The sequence below is a fragment of the Lissotriton vulgaris genome, chromosome 3_2 (assembly GCF_964263255.1).
Source record: "Lissotriton vulgaris chromosome 3_2, aLisVul1.2, whole genome shotgun sequence".
NCBI classification, from domain to species: Eukaryota; Metazoa; Chordata; class Amphibia; order Caudata; family Salamandridae; genus Lissotriton; species Lissotriton vulgaris.
In genome coordinates this window covers 126,816,449-126,835,596 of record NC_141690.1, presented here as the reverse complement: position 1 = coordinate 126,835,596, position 19,148 = coordinate 126,816,449, and positions in this window count along the sequence as shown.

The following is a 19,148-nucleotide window of genomic DNA, read 5'->3' as shown; positions in this document are numbered from 1 at the left end:
TTTCTTGATTGGGGCGAGAGTGTTGACGTAATCGTCGATCCACTGTCTGGGGTTGCGGGCGGTGGTGTCTGGGTCGGTGGGGTCGCGGGTGGGTTCTAGGCGAGGGTGGTTGTCAGCTGGTCTTCTGTGACTTTGCTCCAGCAGCGACGAGAGAAATGTTGGGTGCGGTGGTGCATGGTGTGTTTCCGGAAAGTGAAGTGGATGCAGCGATGGTCAGTCCAATGGGGTTTGGTGGTGTGGCTGAAGGAGACGTGGGGGCTTGTGGAGAAGATGGGGTCATGTGTGTGGCCGGCGGAGTGGGTGGGTGTTGTGACGAGTTGTCTGAGTCCGAGGTTGGTGAGATTGTCCATCAAGGTGGTAGAATTGGAGTTGTTGTTATTCTCGACGTGGAAGTTCAGGTCCCCAAGGAGGTTGCAGTCTGTGGAGGTAAGGGTGTGTGTGCTGACGAAGTCGGCAATGGAGTCGCTGAACTGTGGTCGGGTCCGGGGGTTCTGTAAATGAGCGTTCCTCTGAGGGTGGTTTTAGGTCGGTGTGGATCTGGAAGTGCAGGTGTTCGGCGGCACTGAGGGTGTCATCAGTGCTGGTCGAGACTCTGAGAGTGTTTGTGTGGATGATGGCGATTCCTCCTCCCGTTCCATTGGCGCAGTCCCTGCGGGTGATCTTGTAGCCATCTGGGATGGCTATGGTGATGTTTGGTGCTGAGGAGGGTTTCATCCAGGTCTCTGTCATGAAGGCGACGTGGTTGAGGTGGTTGAGTTCTTTCACGGTGGGTGGCTTGGCGGATCGGATGCTGGAGAAGCTGCAGTTACTGCTGGAGAAAAGGTCCATGGAAGCGTTTCGGTGCGGCCAGGTAGCAGGTGTCTGTTCATCTGGTGTTGAGTGCATGGAGGGTGTTGGCTTCGTAGCGGTGTCGGGTGTTGTGACGTCTGCGGGGGCCAGAGGTTCTGGTGCTGGGCGGGGTCCAGGCATGGAGGGCGCAGATGGGCTTGCCTTAGGCACGCCTTCGGTGTGCCAGCAGCACGCCCTCAGTGCAACCGCGCCGTGGCAGCCTTAAAAGGGGAGGTAGGAGGGAGGAGCAGCTGGGTGGCGGGAGAGGGGCGGCGAATGGGAGAACAGGGGGGTGGGCCGCAGGGGACACATCGGAAGGAAAAACAAAGGGGGGAGAAGGAGGGGGATGCAGAAGGCAAGAAGGGTGAAATAATTGGGGAAAAATGGTCACAGTAGGAAAAGTAAATACAATAAAATACAATAGAAGAACAGAGCGATCCTATATAATAAAACGATAGAGGAATGGGTGAAATACAATGAAGCAGGAGGGACTATGCAGGGGTACAAACCTAAGCGAGCGGCAGCAGCAGTCTCAGGGCAGCGATACGCAGGTGGTGCTGTGCGGCGAGGGGAGCGACCTGCCTGGTTACAGGGTCAATGGTCGCTCTCTTCAACACCCAGCGGCTGCGATAAGAGGTGACTTGGGAGTGTGGAGCAGCTGGGAGGGTGGAGCAGGTGGCGAATTGTAGAACAGGGGGGGGCCGCAGGGGACGCAGCAACTGGAAAAATGAAGGGGGGAGCGGGCGGGGGGTACAGAAGGCAAGAAGAGTGAAAAAAATGGGGGGACAATGGTCACAGTAGGAAAAGGGAATACAATAAAATACAATAGAACAACAGAGTGATCCTATACAATAAAACAACGGAGGAATGGGTGAAATACAATGAAGCAGGAGATACTATGCAGGGGCATGAACCTAAGTGAGCGTCAGCAGCGGGCTCAGGGCAGCATTACACAGGTGGTGCTGTGGGGCGAGGGGAGTGACCTGCCTGGTGACAGGGTCATGGGTCCCTTCGCTGTGATCAGTTGAGCTTCTCCTGTAAAGAAACATGAAATCCGGAAGTTCTTAACAGGGAACAACCTTTATAACGCAACTTTTAGCACGCAGTGCTATTACAACGCAGACTTTAAAACGAAAACCATTACAACGCATCACACTGGGGGGCGCTCTAGGATACGGAATAGTTTTAATTTACTATCCAGCACCTTCCCTAGTGTCCACGGGGACTGGCGTTGGAATAGTAAATTAAACTATTCACTATCCAGCACCCCCCAATGTAATGCGTTGTAATGGAATGCATTTTAAAACTTGCGTTGTTACAGCATGCGTGGTAAAAGCATGCGTTGTAACAACGTACATCCGTTTTTAACTCTTCGTCACCACAAACAGGCAAACTCTCCCTGAGAATCTGCTGCCCACTGCGACTGCCACTACAGAGCTCTGGTGAACCCAACTGTTTGCTTTACAGTGACTGCCAGCGACAACTGCCAGTGCAAGATATGCAGTTAACCGTATAGCAATGACAGCCCATGGTGACCGCCAATAAAAAGCTCCAGCAACGCTAAACCTGTTCTTCACACTAACGTGACAAGCAACTATGAAACTCTCCCTGCTCCTCGCGGCCTTCTTCACTCTGAACGGAACACTTCACACCAGAGAGCCTGAACTTGTGACTTCCCCTGGTCTAGCGGGACCAGACGACTGCAAGTGGCACTTTTTGATTCTATGTGCAATATCCACTGACTTAGTTTCTGAAATGGATGTTGAAATCCTCCAGTGGGTCAATGCTGCAGGTTGTATCCAATGAAGAGAAGACCTTTTGAAGTCAGATAGACATTGGACATGGTCTCACAGAAACTGTTGGTTTTGGGAGGAAAGTTCAGAGCATCTGGCGAAGTCATGTCATTGATCACCCCTAGGGCACTGGGGGCCCTCCAGTTGAATCAGATAGTAAGTTGCCCCACTCACCAGCTGGGCCACCTGCTAGATCCTATATTCGTCAACTGGGGGGAAGTGGATGCACTGACTCCCATTCCTATCCCCTGGTCGGATCATCATCTGGTACCGTTTTACATACGCATCCCGGGGGTTAGATTACCGGAGCCAGCACCACTGTACCACCCTAGGCGGAGATGGGCCACCTTCTCCCAGGCTAAATTCTGTGCGGCACTTACTAGAGGGGGGAGCCCTGGGGGGGATGATGCGGATACTGCTAATACCAACCTCTGTAAAGGCATCACCGAGGCACTTGACTGCACGGCCCCACTCTCCCTTGCTAAATCGGGTGGCCGCACCCAAAAAACAGCCCCGTGGTATAGTGATGAGCTTCGTGTTGCGAAAGCAGCACTGAAGCGAGCTGAAAGGCAGTGGCGAGGGGCTTTCCCCACGGATGCTAAGGAGATTTACCTAATTGATAGGCGAGCCTACCATGGGCTAATCAGGAAGTCCAAAGCGGCATACTATGACACTAGGATTAAGGAAGCTGGGAATTCCACGAAGGAACTGTTTTTGCTTTATAAAACTCTCTTGGGCGGGATGCCCTCCACTGCCCCAGATGATTGTTCAGTGGAATCCTGTAATAGGATTGCGGGCTTCTTTGCCGAGAAAGTAGCGAAAATGTACTCGACCTTCCCTAGCCATCCCACCGCATGGTCGGAGTTTGTGGAAATCCCGAGGGAATGGGGGATAGACACATTCTGACCAACTTTGTCACCCCATCCCCGGAGACCCTCTTGAAGATCTGTAGGTCTGTTAAGTCAGGTTCCCCTCAGGACCCCACCACACCTAAACGGCTAGCTGACAGCTTGCCAGTGCTGGAACCGTACATCAGATATCTATTGGACGTGTCATTCAGGACTAAGACCGTGCCCACAGATTGGAAACAGGCGGTGGTGCTACCTCTTCAGAAGAAGCCTAACATCAGCTTCGAAAAGTTGGAGAACCTCCGGCCAATCTTCCTTTTGCCCTACCTGGCCTAAGTGGCGGAAAAAACGGTAAACACACAACTGATGGTTTTCGTGGAAGAGGCTGCCCTCCTGCACAAGACCCAGTTTGGTTTCGGTCCATGCCACTCAACTGAATCAGCGCTTCTGATGGCTGTGGAGACCTTACGTCAGGGGGTGGATGAGGGCCAGCCCATGGCGCTCATCCTACTGGACCTGAGTGCAGTCTTCGACACTGTAGCTCACACCACCTTGCTACAGTGTCTGAATGGTGGTGGGATATCAGGAGCTGCACTCGAATGGATCCAGTCCTTCCTGACAGGGAGAGGCTTACAGGTTCGCCAGGGAGACTGTTATTCTAGGGAGATCGGTTTGGACCAGGGCGTGCCTCAGGGCTCGTCCCTGAGCCAAACCCTATTGAATCTATATGTGTCCCCGGTGGCGCCTATCCCTGAAAGCCATTGTCTGCACATAGTGTCCTATGCCGCTGACACGCAGCTGGTCATCTCCCTTTCGCACGCGCCCGGTCTTGCGGTGGACAGATTCAGGGCCTGCATGCAGGAACTGGCTACCTGGATGTCCACCAACTGTCTTAAGTTAAATGGCAGCAAGACCGAGGTGCTCGTGGTGGGGGGAGCCCATCTGTCTGGTCATCGGCATGGTGGCCATCATTCTTTGGGGAGGTCCCAATACCCTGTCAAGGAGCCAGGAACCTCGGAGTTTGGCTTGACGCGGACCTGTCCTTTGGACCTCAGATAGGCCGCGTGGTGGGGGTCTGCTTCAGCATCCTAAAAAGCCTGCGGAAGGTATTAGATCTCCTTCCCACATCAGCCCGTAGGACGCTGGTGCATGCCCTCGTCACATCGCGCCTGGACTACGGCTATTTGCTGTATCTGGGAGCCACCAGTAAGGCGATTAACCGCCTCCAGGTACTGCAGAATGCAGCAGCTCACCTGATTTTGAAATTCCCCAAGAGATCTGCTTCCAAAGCAGCCTTTCAGACCCTTCATTGGCTCCCAGAAAGGAGCAGGGTCAAGTTTAAGGCCCTTTGCACATGCCATCGCATCCTGGGTGGTAAGGCACCAGATTCGCTTCAGAGTTTGATCACCCGATACGCGCCCGCGCGCACCCTGCGCTCCTCCTGTGGAGGGCTACTAAAGGTCCTCAGGATTAAAAAGGCACGCATGGGAGGTAGATCCATTAAATACCTGGCTGCGAAAAGCTGGAATGCCTTGCCACTGGACCTTTGCCTAGAGCCATCTGAATTTGGCTACAGGAAGAAGTTAAAAACCCACCTTTATACACAGTAAGCCGAGCAGACCCTGCGGCACGAATCTGCTGACTCCACTCGCCAAAGCGCAGGGACACGCCATCTGTGGGTAACCAGGCGCTTTACAAAATTCCCTTAATAATACCAATAATAATAAAGATAGTATTTGCAGTTTTGCCCAGTTTAGATTTGGCCCTAGGGACTTAGGACCGATTTATATCTTGGCAGTAAGCATACTCTGTTGCAACTGTGAATGCTACTTCAAAGATAATGGTCCTTCCAGCTGATTTAGATATGGACGGGCCATTGATTAAGCTAGTGCGGTGACTACTCTGTCAGGCAACAAGACAAATGACTATATGTCCACCCACCCAATTATAATGGGCAGACATATAACCATTTGTTACTGTCCATCACTATCACAGACTACCTAGACTCGATTGTAAATGTTGATACTGTTGTAACAAGAGCAGTGGTACAGGTGAATTGTGACTGCACCCACAGAGTTTAATTTGTCACACTTAAAAGTCTTTGAAGTTGAAATGCTTTGTTTTTCTGTCCCACGCTATTGTTTGAAATTTACAATAATTTATGTAATGCCCATTGGACATTAAATATGGGTTCCTTTGTGTTACTATTGCTTTCAGTTGTTTATATGCTTTGCTTGAGGGACTTTTGCTCCTTTACAAATACACATACCCCTGTTCCCTCTATATCCATGGGTTTCCTTTGTTCCTCATAAACATGTTGGTCACTGTCAGGCAAACCCTGGAATTGAAAGACAGTAAAAAAGGAATAATTCCCCCCTTGCCATGTTGAGAGGGTAAATATTATTTACAACAGTGTTTAAACAACGCATGCCATTACAGCTCGGTCATTACAACAATTGCGTTGTTACATTGCATGCCAGTAAAACGCAAAGCGTTACCCCTTCTGCCCCCTACTTGCTGTAGAAGGCAGAAGATGTTGGATTTTAAATCCAACACCTTCCCGACTGTTGCATAGACTGGTGTTGGAATAGTAAATTATACTATTCCAACATCCAGCGCCCCCCTATAACAAGTGGTTGTAATAACTTGCATTTTAATGGGCTGCAATGTAACAACGCGGTCGTTGTAATGACCACATTGTAATGGCTTTCATTCTAAACTCACACGGTGTCACTTGGCCTATTCATTGAAAGAAACCTGCACCAACAGCGAAAAGCATTGATAGGGTCTGCTGTAACAGATGTTCCTGCCAATCCATAATAAATGATCATCAGCTTAGCCGTCACTTATGAATTCGGCAGGTGGGCCCTCCACCACGGTGCCGGAGTAATCTACTCCTTTCCCTTGGTGGAACAATGGGCCATTCACAGAAATATAAATCAGTCGCTTAGTCTTTTATATTTGATCCAAAACCCTCCAGCAGGGCAAGCCAGAAGCTGTTCTTAAGTTCTCTTGAAATTGGACATCTTTGCTGCGAGGTCCCGCTGATATTCCGGAGGTCTTAGAAGTTCAAAAATATTCTTAATCCTGACTTTTCAGACATTCTGGAGGAGTACCTCTTGGTCTGCTCTAAAGTTCATAGGACCAGCTCTTACAAGGCCAGGATTCATTCCAGCCGATGCCACCAGCACGGTCCAGTCCAGGTCCAGTTGCTTCTGATAGGCTAGGTAGTCCAGGAAAAAGGCCTCTTGTTGTGTCTCTATATTGTACAGGAGTTCAGTCAACTGACCCTTGATGTCCACTTCTCAGTCTTTGATACTATGTGGAGCAGGTGCAGCCGCCTGAGTTCTCCACACCAGTGATGCGAAAAACTCATGGTATTTGCTGTAGCATAATTATGAGAAATTACCACATAATTATACAAACGTACTGCATACTGGAGGTACCTGGTGGGCTAGTTGGCCCCCAGGGACCCTCAGGATTGAAGAGGAATTAATTCCCAAATTAAAACGCACCACAGGGCGTGTTTGCGGACATGTCACTTCAGGCCCACCCCTTTTCTTCACCATTGTGCAAACGCACCCCCTGGCGAGTTGTAAGTTGGGGAATTAATTCCTCTTCAATACTGAGGGTCCCCGAGGACCAACTAGCCCACCAGGTACCTCCAGTATGCGCCAGGGAGGTGTTCAGAGGCCACACCCCTTTATACACCTCTCCGCAACCCAGCTCTGTGGCGCTTACTGGAGGTATCTGGTGGGCTAGTTTGAGCCGAGGGACCCTCAGGGTTCAAGGGGGACTTAATCTCCCAACTTAAAATGACTACAGGGCATGTTTAAAGAGTGACGAAGGGAGGGGACGGGGCCTGAGGTGACGTCTGCAAACATGCCCTGTGGCGTGTTTTAAGTTGGGGAAATAATTCCCCTTCAATCCTGAGAGCCCCTGGGGGCCAATTAGCCCACCAGGTGCTTCCAGTAAGTGCCATTGCGCTGCGTTGCAGAGAGATGGTCCAGGTCCTACCCCTTTTTACACCTCTTTGCAACAGCGCTTACTGGAGGTACCTAGTGTACTAGTTTAACCCTAGGGACCTTCAGGATTCAAGGGGGCTTAATCTCTCAACTTAAAACTGCCACAGGGCGTGTTTACACAGTGGGGAAGGGAGGGGACGGGGCCTGAGGTGATGTTTGCAAATACGCCATGTGGCACGTTTTCAGTTAGGGAAATAATTCCCCTTCAATCCTGAGGGCCCCTGGGGGCTAACTAGCCCACCAGGTGCTTCCAGCAAGGGCCACTGCGCTGCGTTGCAGAGAGGTGGTCCAGGGCGTGTCCCTTTTTACACTTCTCTGCATCGCCGCTCTGTCGCGCTTACTGAAGGTACCTAGTGGGCTAGTTGAACCCTAGGGACCCTCACGATTCAAGGAGACTTAATCTCCGAACTTAAAATGGCCACAGGGCAAGTTTACACAGTGATGGAGGGAGGGGACGGGCCTGAGGTGACGTGTGCAAACATGCCCTTTGCCACGTTTTAAGTTGGGAAATAATTCCCCTTCAATCCTGAGGGCCCCTCGGGGCCAACTAGCCCACCAGGTGCTTCCAGTAAGCTATACTGTGCTGCGTTGCTTAGGGGTGGTCCAGGCCGGGCTCCTTTTTACACCTTTCTGCAACGCAGCTCTGTGGCGCTACCTGGAGATACCTGGAGGGCCAGTTGGACCCAAGGGACACTCAGGATTCAAGGGGACTTCAACAGTATGCAAACGTGCCCTGTGGCGCATTTTAAGAGGTAGTTTTAAATCCCCTGCCCCATTATGTACTAGTGGCTTACAAAGGAGGCCATGGTAATCACAGAGGTACCCCAACGCATAGTGTTCCCTAGTGTATGTAGGTCTTTTAACTGTATTCTAAGTGTCTTTTAGCATAGCACTGGCTCTAGGACTGTTTAGTCAGAACCAGTTACCACTAGTACCCATCTGAAAAAGTTAAGGTTACAGGATGATTTTGCAACAAAGCCTCTTTCTGCTCCTCTGTTTGTCTTTTGTGCACGCCTTCCTTTTTCCTGCACATTTCTTTGTCATTGAGGACTTCTGTTGATTCTTTCTGCATTTCATTTGCTTCTTTCTGTGTGTTTGTCTTCTTTCTTCACATGCCATACCTCTGTGGGCATTGGTAGAAACTAGCATATAAAAAACCTTAGAAATTCACTGAAAAAAACATAGGTTTCAGGCACCCTGCGGTTACAAATTAGCATTTAAAAAACCTTTCAAATTCACTGAAAAAAACATAGGTTTCAGGCACGTTATAGTTAGGAATTAGCATTTAAAAAAACTTTCGAAATTCACTGAAAAAAACATAGGTTTCAGGGGCGTTATAGTTAGTTGGACATTTCACTCGTACAAAACCATTGAAATTCCCCCGTTATAGTTAGTTCAGATAAATATAATTCACGCACCTGCAATGCACTGCTGATGATGCCACATATTACATCATTCATGACATGGTTAGTGACATCAATCATGAAATCACTGATAACATCTTAAATGACATCATTGATGACATCACTGATGGCATCATCCTTGTGATAGAGTGGCAGACCTCGTCTCACCCTAACATTACCTTTGATACACACACTCAAAAATAGCAACTAACATATTCAAAACAATGGACATACCACTTACAACACACCTATTTAGTAATTCCAAGATCTACACACACATCCACTCATTCACCAACAGTCCTATACAGTCATTCATATATGTACTTTCTCATCATGTGTACTCATACACCTATACATCCTGTTACACAATGACACTCATCCATAGAGTTACTCACACACATAGTCAAACATTCTAACAAAGTATCAAACATCCATTAGATTGCGTATACAGTTATCCACACACCACCACACTTACTGCTATAGAAACGTACACATACTAACTCTCTTAAGCAATCACTTATAGAAACACAGCCTAATTTATACAGGAACTCTTCCAATCTCTCGATCTCACATATACTCACTTATATACACCAATACTCAAATATACTAGTTTAAAACATATGTAGTTACTCTTAAGACACTATTGAGACAGTCATTCATTGACTAAAACACCCATACACACACTCATCCACCCACAAAGTCCTGCACACAAGCAGTCTTCAACACATACAAACAGTGAGTCACTCATTCATGCATCTATGCACTACATAATACCCCCCACTGAACCATACAGACAATCAGACACTCATACTGATACTCAAAAAAGCAACTAATAACCTATATAGACACTCATGTAGCTACTCACCAACCCATGCAGCCCCTTATACACAAAGTGAGAGACTGATACAAATATTTATATATTTAAATATTACTCACTAACACATATATTCACTAAGATACACTTAGTCAGTTATACAATCAATTTTTCTAAAAAGAATCATCCATTTAGACACTTATTTACCCATTTATTCTTCCATCGACCTTGAGATATACATATATAAAACATATTTAATTTTCAGAAAAACACACATTCACTGGATGATTTCATCAGTGATGTCGTTAGTGATGTTACTGACCATGTCATGAGTGATGTAATATGTAACGTCATCAGCAGTGCATTACGGGCCCGCGATTTATAGTTAGCTGAACTAATTATAACGGGGGAATTTCAATGGTTTTGTATGAGTGAAATTTCCAACTAACTATAACGCCCCTGAAAACTACGTTTTTTTCAGTGAATATATATATATATATATATACATATATATATATATATATTCACTGAAAAAACCATAGGTTATAGACCATATATAGTTAGGGATTAGCATTTACAAAACCTTAATTTACTCGCACAAAACCATTGAAATTCACATATATAGTCAGTTGCACTAACTATATATCGCGCACCCGCAATCCACTGCTGATGATGTCACATATTACATCATTCATGACATGGTCAGTGACATCACTGATGACATCACTGATGACATCTCAAATGACATCACTGATGACATCACTGATGACATCTCAAATGACATCACTGATGACATCTCAAATGACATCACTGATGACATCACTGATGACATCTCATTTGACATTACTGATCACATCACTGATGATATCATTCATGTGATAATACGATGAACCTCTTCCGACTCTAATATAACCTTAGATACAATCAGTGTAAACAGACACTCACAGACTGTCACTTATCCATGGAGTTACTCACACACCTAGTCAGTCATGCAAAGAATCAATCACACCTCCATTTTCTCAACTATACAGTTATACACACCTTACTTATTCAAACATATACTAACACATATTTACTCTCTTATCCAATCCCTGATACATGTTCACAATGATCCATACAGCCACTCACACATTCACTGGCTCTTATGCACAGTTATTTATATATGTCAACTCTCACATGTACTGTGTTTTACATATGTACTGACATGTAGCACTGAGAAATCCATTCACTCACCAATACACTCATGCAGACAGTCAACCGCCCATACAGCTGTTTCCACATGCACTTTTGAACCCATACATATAGTGAATCAACTACTCACACATCTATGCACAGAGTCACACACCTCCCAGCCACCCACACACACTCAGACTCCCATACAAATACTTGGGCAACCAATCAATAACCCATATAGTTACTCATATAGCTACTGATCAACACATGCAGCAGTTTACAGAAAAACAGACATAATGATGCACAAATTAAGACAGTTTAGTCACTAACCCATGCACTCAGTGAGACACATTAAATCACTCACTCATACAGTCAGTCATGCACCTACTAAATCCTTCATCCTGTAGCAGGGTTTCCGTTCTCCCACAGAACTGTGCACAGAGATCTAGAACCTGGGTGAGTTAGGGTGACCCAAAACTCACCTTTGTTTCAGAAATCCCCTTACCAAGCTAGCTACAGTGTCTCATCAGTAGTAATAACTTACCAATGACTTAGACAATCCAGAACATGAACTTAGAGTACCTCAGGTATCGTGGAACACATGAACACTCTTTCGTTATATTATCATTCCAAACCGAAACTGGGAGGCAAAGAATACACGTGCAAGTTTGAAATGTTTATTTTTCAATGCAGCATTCTCAAACGCAGTATCTTGTATAATATCAACATACATATTATATAAATCAGTCAGCAGCATAGTCACTAATCCATAGTAAGCAAAAGGTGATAGCATGTTATGATGCAAAAATCTATAGAACTCTGTATCACCTATATTTCGCGCACCCTAATTAGCATATTATATTATAACTAAGAAGGTCTCATCTGGGTTCTATCAGGGCGGACCCATACCTCTAATTCTCAGTAGGAGGAGATCACATCAACAGCTACCAGCTCTTTGCATGCTCAGCATCAAGTGTGTTGATTCATTCCCTGTAACTGTATCTTAAACTCGCGTAGAGCCCAATGTTGGCAGCAACATTATTTGTGTTATGTCTAACGTGGTGCGAGGATCAGGCCTTCAGCAACCTTGTGTTAGGTTATTCTTAGAGTGTGCAGTTCTCGGTGTACAGACAGTTGTACCAAGTGTACCAAGCACGACTGATACTAGAGCAAATAACATATTATTCTCAAATAAATCACATCTTTCGTCTAGGTTGAAAGCTACAATAACAATTAGGTGTTGTGTGCAAACTCAAGCTGGAAGAAAATATTGCGTTTAAACATTTAATTAGCTCATGCTAACTTAACACAATATATAGAAACGTATTAACCATATGACACCCCCCCAATGATCCGAGGATGGTTTAAAAAGGATAAAACACAAGCTAATACCATATGAAAGGTAAAACATGAAAGCAGAGTTCAATGATATTGAGCCAAGCTAAATGTATGCAAATGTATGTAAAATTCAAAAACAAAAATATGTATGAATGCCTATAGTGGCCACACAAAATATAAAAGAGGAACTTAAGGCCTACTCTCAGTTCATAGGCCCAGAACATATGAAAATCGAATGTTCGTATTGAAAAAAGGCACCATTCAGAATTACTAAAAAGTCACGTGCCATAATAATGAAAGTCTTCAAAGTCACTCATGGGTTGAATGAATATGCAAAATAGGTAGCTACAGCTTCCAACATGAAATCACTGTCATCATCCGAAAACAGTTCAGCCATCCAATTAAGCAATGGGAAAGAACATACGTGCTCCTCCAACACTGATTCCTCTAGCAACATCAGAGGACAACTCAGTGGGTTCTCGAGAACGCTATGTGCCAGAAAGTCATGCGCCGCTGCGAATATGTCCCACTGACCCATTAGTCCATGCATCGCTGCCACTACCATAACCCTTGCGCCAGAACAGACCAACTCGTGAGCCACTACGGGGTTCATCAGCTGATCAAAGTCGACGTCAGGAGAAGTCGGTAAACAGAGACACAAATCAATGGCCCAGTCGAAATCACAGCTCAGGCAATGAAACACGGGCTGGACACATGTGAAATAGGAAAATCTGAACGATAATCCAAAAGCCGTGCTTAAAGTCGCAAGCGGCAAGGAGCCATAGTAATCAAGCATCCGGTTGCGAAACTGCATCAGTAGGGGCTGAGCGTTTCCTTGCGCAGGATGGGCATCCATGTTTTATAAAGTAAAATATCACCAGAACGCCTGCAGCCAAAGCCAGCGAAACAGGAAATCCGCCAAACAGGCTTGTGAATATAGAATGAAAGAACGCAGGGATAATACCAAATACTTTTTCAAATGTAGTCACGAGACCACTGCTAACCAATTAAAAAAAATGAGCCAGGCCTACTGTGGAGGAGGCATTGAAGATTTGATGAACCAGCTCGCAGAAATGAAACAGCAAATCAGTACTTAAAAGTGCTTGCACCTCTGTGCGTGTGTTTGCTATGTGAAGGACATAACTTTCGCGGGCAGAGCTCAGGTCACCTGCTTTTGAGACAATAGGGCTCTTATACTGCTTAAACCATTGAACTCAGCTTTCAAGGTTGGTATTCTTGGCCAAATTAAAACATCTGAATTCCCATGCGTGGGTGGATATAACACATTCTTGCAGCAAACCACCCTCTCTGAAACGGTAACCACATAAGCGATACCGGCCTGTAACCCACAACAAAGTTCGTTATTCAAAAGTAAATAACTACCGTTGGACAATAAAGTGAACGTGGGAACTATTGCAGGAACTGGTGTCCCTTTCAAAACACAGGCCAAATTAGGTTTGTCCTGATTACAAGAACCATGCAACTGGATGTGTCTGCATATTAGTGAGCGGTCAGGCGACTGTGTACATTCTTCACCATTCAGATTCACTACATTTCCCTCTTTTAGGCATCTGTAAGTGTATGGTAATGGTATATGTTACCCTTTCCATCACACTAAATGTAAGGAACTAAGCTTAGAAAAATTTGTTGGTCTTTGCTTAGTTTAGATAATACATCCTTATATATGTAATTTTTGGTATTGTTCATCGATGACAATATTATTCTAGCAAATCTCGGCTACTGAAGTCCTAGAGGTAATTGGAGAAAGGTTCTAACTGTCACATTAGGCCCTTTTTTCTTTAATATATGCTGCACTACTGCTCAAATATAACATCGTAGAGTTTGTACCTTGTGTAGCCTTATATTTGGCTACACGAGTAGGGAGTTTTCGATATGTAAAGCTGTTCGTATGTTTGTGTGTATGGAGGTACTGATTGAAAGGCTAATATAACTTACCTAGAAAGAGAATTTGAATTGCTGTATATGTTTTTCAGATTGTATATGTGGCTCCTGAAGAAGGCGTTCCAGTGAAAACGCCGAAACGCGCGTCGAGAAGAGGACTAATATTGTCCGCCACTGTTTTAGGAATCAAGAATTTATGATGTCATTTGTATTGTTGTATTGTGTTGATGCTTTATAATAGGTCATAAGTCTTATTATTTTTATATGTCAGAAATTTTATGTTTTTAATCTGAGTATATATACTAAATAATAAATAAAATTTTGTACTTTTTAATTGATTGTTTTGCTTGTTACTTGTCATTTTCTCCCTGATGATATTACATCTGGTACTTTGTTTACATTGTCTAATTTTCCCTGTCAAACATATTCAGTTGCTCAAACAGGGGGTCCTTCTTATTTACACCAAGTGTATGGTAAAGACCATGTCTCATGGAGGTAAGCACTGCCTAATGGCTCATATCGCCCAATGGCTATATATTTCATACAATTTGTAAATTTATACACAGGGGGTAATAATCCCATGGATAAGCCATGTGGCAGCAGTCACCTCAGCCACAGAAAAGGGCAAGGATTCTAATTTTTCAATGTGTAACATAGAAAATGTTGCATCTCGCATTGATAGCATGCGCTGTTTTTCAGTCAAATTAAATGGGGCAAATAGTGATGAAACGTTCATAAAATTCCAAGGCACTCGACCAGACTTAAGAGTCTGTAGTGTCCAAGCAAACTGCATCACAGAACGCAATTGATTTTGACCATGATATAACACGGACACTTCATCATGTACAATGTCCACAACAGAAGACACAATACTGTTCAATGTGTAAATTCAGGAAGAAAGCGTGTTAATACTGTTATCGACAACTGCAAGCACCTTTTCTAAATTTGCTTGATCAATAGCTCTCAGGCGTTTAGCAGCCTCAATTTGTGAAACTTTCCAAATTTCATTGTAAATCGCATACAGCCATCGTTTAGATCTTCCTTTAGCTGGGCCTTTTATAAAATCGTTCAAATCCACATTATCATTTAATAGAGACAGATGTAGTTTAACTGCAGCTAATGTGGAATGTTGTAACCAATTCTGACACAGCTTCCCCACAGAATAAGTTGTGACAGTATAGTCTCCTTCAAAACGGGGATCGGGTCTGACTTCTGTGAACCCTTTAGCCAAAGCCAAAAAACGGCGTTGGCAAGAATCAGCACTCTTCTGCCATATTAACCAACCCTTGGAATCCAAACCGGAAATGTTAAAGGATGAATTGTGCAAAAGAGTTTGTAACTCATGAATGGACAAATCAGTAAAATTACCCCAACCTGAATATTCCTCTAAATTTGGGATGGTCGGTGTATTTAATTTTTTAGAAGTAGCCAATCCAAAGCATGTTGTTTGGAAAATGGATGAATTTAAAAACAACATGTGATTCGGGACGAGACATGCACGGTGCAAAGCCTCAGTGCCTTGTACCTGCCAATCTTTGGTACCCCAAACCGATTTAAGGTCAATTGTTCCTTTCCAAAACTCGTAGCCATCTACAGCCAACCTGTCTAGAAAGGACTTCGAATACAGCAATTTTGTATCGGTAAGTCTAACTTTGGACATGGACTTTTGTGTCATTTTAAAATAAAATGACTCGGGATTAGATTGATTAAAGTCTGTGAAATAAGTGTATTTTTTCAGAAACGTATTGGAGCTGCCACCTAATGGAGCAGGGCAATGTTCCCATTGTGTATCATTTACAGCAACCCTCCTGGAATTTGTCTTATGTAAAAAATGATTACCATAGTGTTGAAAACAAAACAAATCACCATAATTAGTAGAATCTGAATACAGATCCTCAGCATCGAAGGCAGCATAATACTTCAAATCAGAAAATAATGCTTCTACGGCCTGAATATCCCAATCATCAGAACGTATATTTTGTTTAATCACATCTCCCATGTTTACTCTAAGCACATTTGGAACATTAATCACTTCAGTGGGCCCATGTATCTGAAACCTAACCGCATCCCACACAATCCCATCAAGGACAGGCCAAGCAGTAATGTTAACTGCATTTAAGTTTCGTTTCAGTCTGTGCGCTGAATGTGAAGAGGAAAGAGGGGCCAACGTTCCATTTAGGTACCGAATTCCTGTTCTTTCTTTAACGTAGTGACCATCAATCAGGCGGAAAAAATAAAACACAAAACCAATTAACATAAAAAGTTAAAATGAAAATAGGATCAACCAAATGTATGTCCATGGGGGAATCAAAAAATGTTTTTTAAATAACTTGGCAACAGTTGAGGGTTTCTTTGAAATTTCCGAAACAGAGTCGAAAGAGAATCTGGATTGGTCTGCCAAACGGGTCTGTAAATCAGGCATCGATAAATCAGCAGGATAAGTGTAATTCAGCTCATCAATGTTAGTAACAGGAATAGTATTTGATAAAGGACTGGATATGGCAGGCATCTCGAGGGACACCTCCTGTTCTGCACCAGAAGTTATTGCTAGCACAGAGTGCCTCACCATGGAAGGACAGGATACAGCCGGTGTCATGCTATGAAGAATCGGCCACCCTGTGTGTCTTGACATTGTCAATAGAAATAAATCTGTTTTCCTTACGACCTGGAAGTGGTGGTAAAATGACTGTTCTTGTGCCCTTCACTCCAAGAACTCGAACCGGTGTTCGATATGAGGGACCAAACTCTTTCTTGTTATCGATCTTCTCTCGAACCAGTTCTCCAACTTGGGGTAGCCAGCCAACTACCAGGACCTGCAGCGCATCATCCGATGTGAAGGGCAAATGTTCCTTTGCAAGACTGTCTCTGGTCTTTTGTAGATTCTGTAAAACATTGCAATGTTCATCTACGTCAAAGGCCGTGGCCTGGGCCTTGCAGTCCAGCCCATCGAGGTCAGGGACATACATCTTGATACCAAAGAGCATTTCGTATGGGGTCCGCCCACCCAGAGACCTTCTAGGGAGATTATTAAGCGCACGCTGCACGCCTATGAGGTGGGCTAACCAGTTTCTGCCAGTGCCTATAACTCGAGCTGTCAAAGATTGCTTTAAGTCGCGGTTCATTTGTTCAACTACACTATTACCCTCAGGTCTGTAGGGACTCGAAAATTTGACTTGGACCCCCATCGAAACCATAGCATCTTTGTATGCCTTAGAGGCAAAAGCCGGACCCTGATCCGAATGGAAGGTACCACAGGCAAAAATTCCCACAAAGACTCGCAAATCCTTAATGACAGTACTTGAATCAGCGCTCCCATGTGGCCATAACCACACAAAGCGTGTGCATGAATCTACTGCTACTAAGATGTACTTGTATGCAGTATCAGAAGAAAATGGACCGCAGTGATCCAAATGAACGCATCCAAGCGGTTTATTCAAGATATACAACTATGTCTGAGGCGGACGCGCAGCAGTTGAAGGCTTAATCTGCTGGCAAATGTCACATTGAAGAACATAATCGCGCGTCTGTTTGTACAGTCCCTGCCACCAGAATCTTTGTTGTAGCTGAGTTACAGTGGCTGAGACGCCCGCATGCGCAGACGCCACACCTTCATGAGCCGCTGCAATCAAAGCAGCCCTGCGATCCGAGTTGGGAACTAGACGTTCGCCAACATCAGGGATTTTCACATAAGGAACCTTATCGGGACTTAAGTGGTATGTGTATTTAGAAGGGAACCCCGCAGGGTATTTACTTCCCTTCTCTGTTGCAGCAACTGCTGCCAAGATGTCATCATCTATTCTGCTTTTGGACCTCGTGACCGCTGCAACTAAGTAATTTGATACCACTGACTTCGCTGCTTCATCAGCAAGCGAATTGCCAACAGCGTGGACCCCCACGCACTGATGACCAAGAGTATGAATCACAAACACGAGTGGCAACTTCTCTTTAAGTTCCGCCACTCGGACCCAGATCATTTTATGTTTTATTGTGCTACCTTTGGAATCACAAAATTCATTCTGAATCCAAAAGAACAAGTTTTCATTGTAAGACTGGACACAGTAGTAAGAGTCACTTACGATCAAAGTCGTCACACTAGGATCTGCGTACTCCAATGCAAGCATCAGAGCACGAAGCTCTGCTAATTGTGCGGTGCAGTCCCCAAGCGTCTGCGTGTGCACGACACTGGACTTGAACTCATCGTTCACCATGGCACCAACCACAATGGCGCAAGCGGAAACGTAGGCATGTTTAGAGCCATGCGCAACCTGCGCCGAACCATCAGTGTAAATGATGCAATGGAAATCCTCCAACGGCCGCATTGCTAATGGAGCAGGATGAACAAATTCATACTGTAAATACTCCTGCGACCGTAAAGTGGCGTCAAAAATAAACGTGACATCCTGGGACGTCAATGACGCAGCCCATTGAATCCACCGAGGGTGCAAAGCTTTGGAATTAGGTACACTGGCTTTCGTAACCGCCTCTAAGGCAGGACACGGGGTAACAACCAACATGCGTTTTCCTTGTGACAGGGCACGTTCCTTAAGAATTGCCATCTGCACAGCCGTTAAAACTTTCTCCACAGTGGAAAAACGCAATTCAGCCGAAGTGTACAAGTGTGACTTGTAAGCAATAGGTACTGTATCTCCTTCATTAAAAGTCAGGTACGTGAAACCCACCGCCCCAGGGATAATTCTTATCACCAGGTTGGTTTGGTTATCACGAGTCTGTAAGTATTCAGAAGCGAGCAAATCAGCCTGCAAAGACTGCAGAATGGCTGAATGCTCAGGCAGCCAGCATGATTTGGAAAAAGATGGTTGTATCAAAGCATACAAAGGCTTGATACGCTGGGCATATTCCGGAATGTAAGTCCTTCCGAAATTCAAAAAGCCCAGAAGAGATTGTAATTTTTTCAGTGTTGTCGGAGAACGCAACTGTGCGCATTTCTCCAGGAAGTGGGGTGCTAAACCCTTCCCTTCGTTGTTAAGCTCGTAACCTAGAAACAACACTGTGTACTCTGCAAT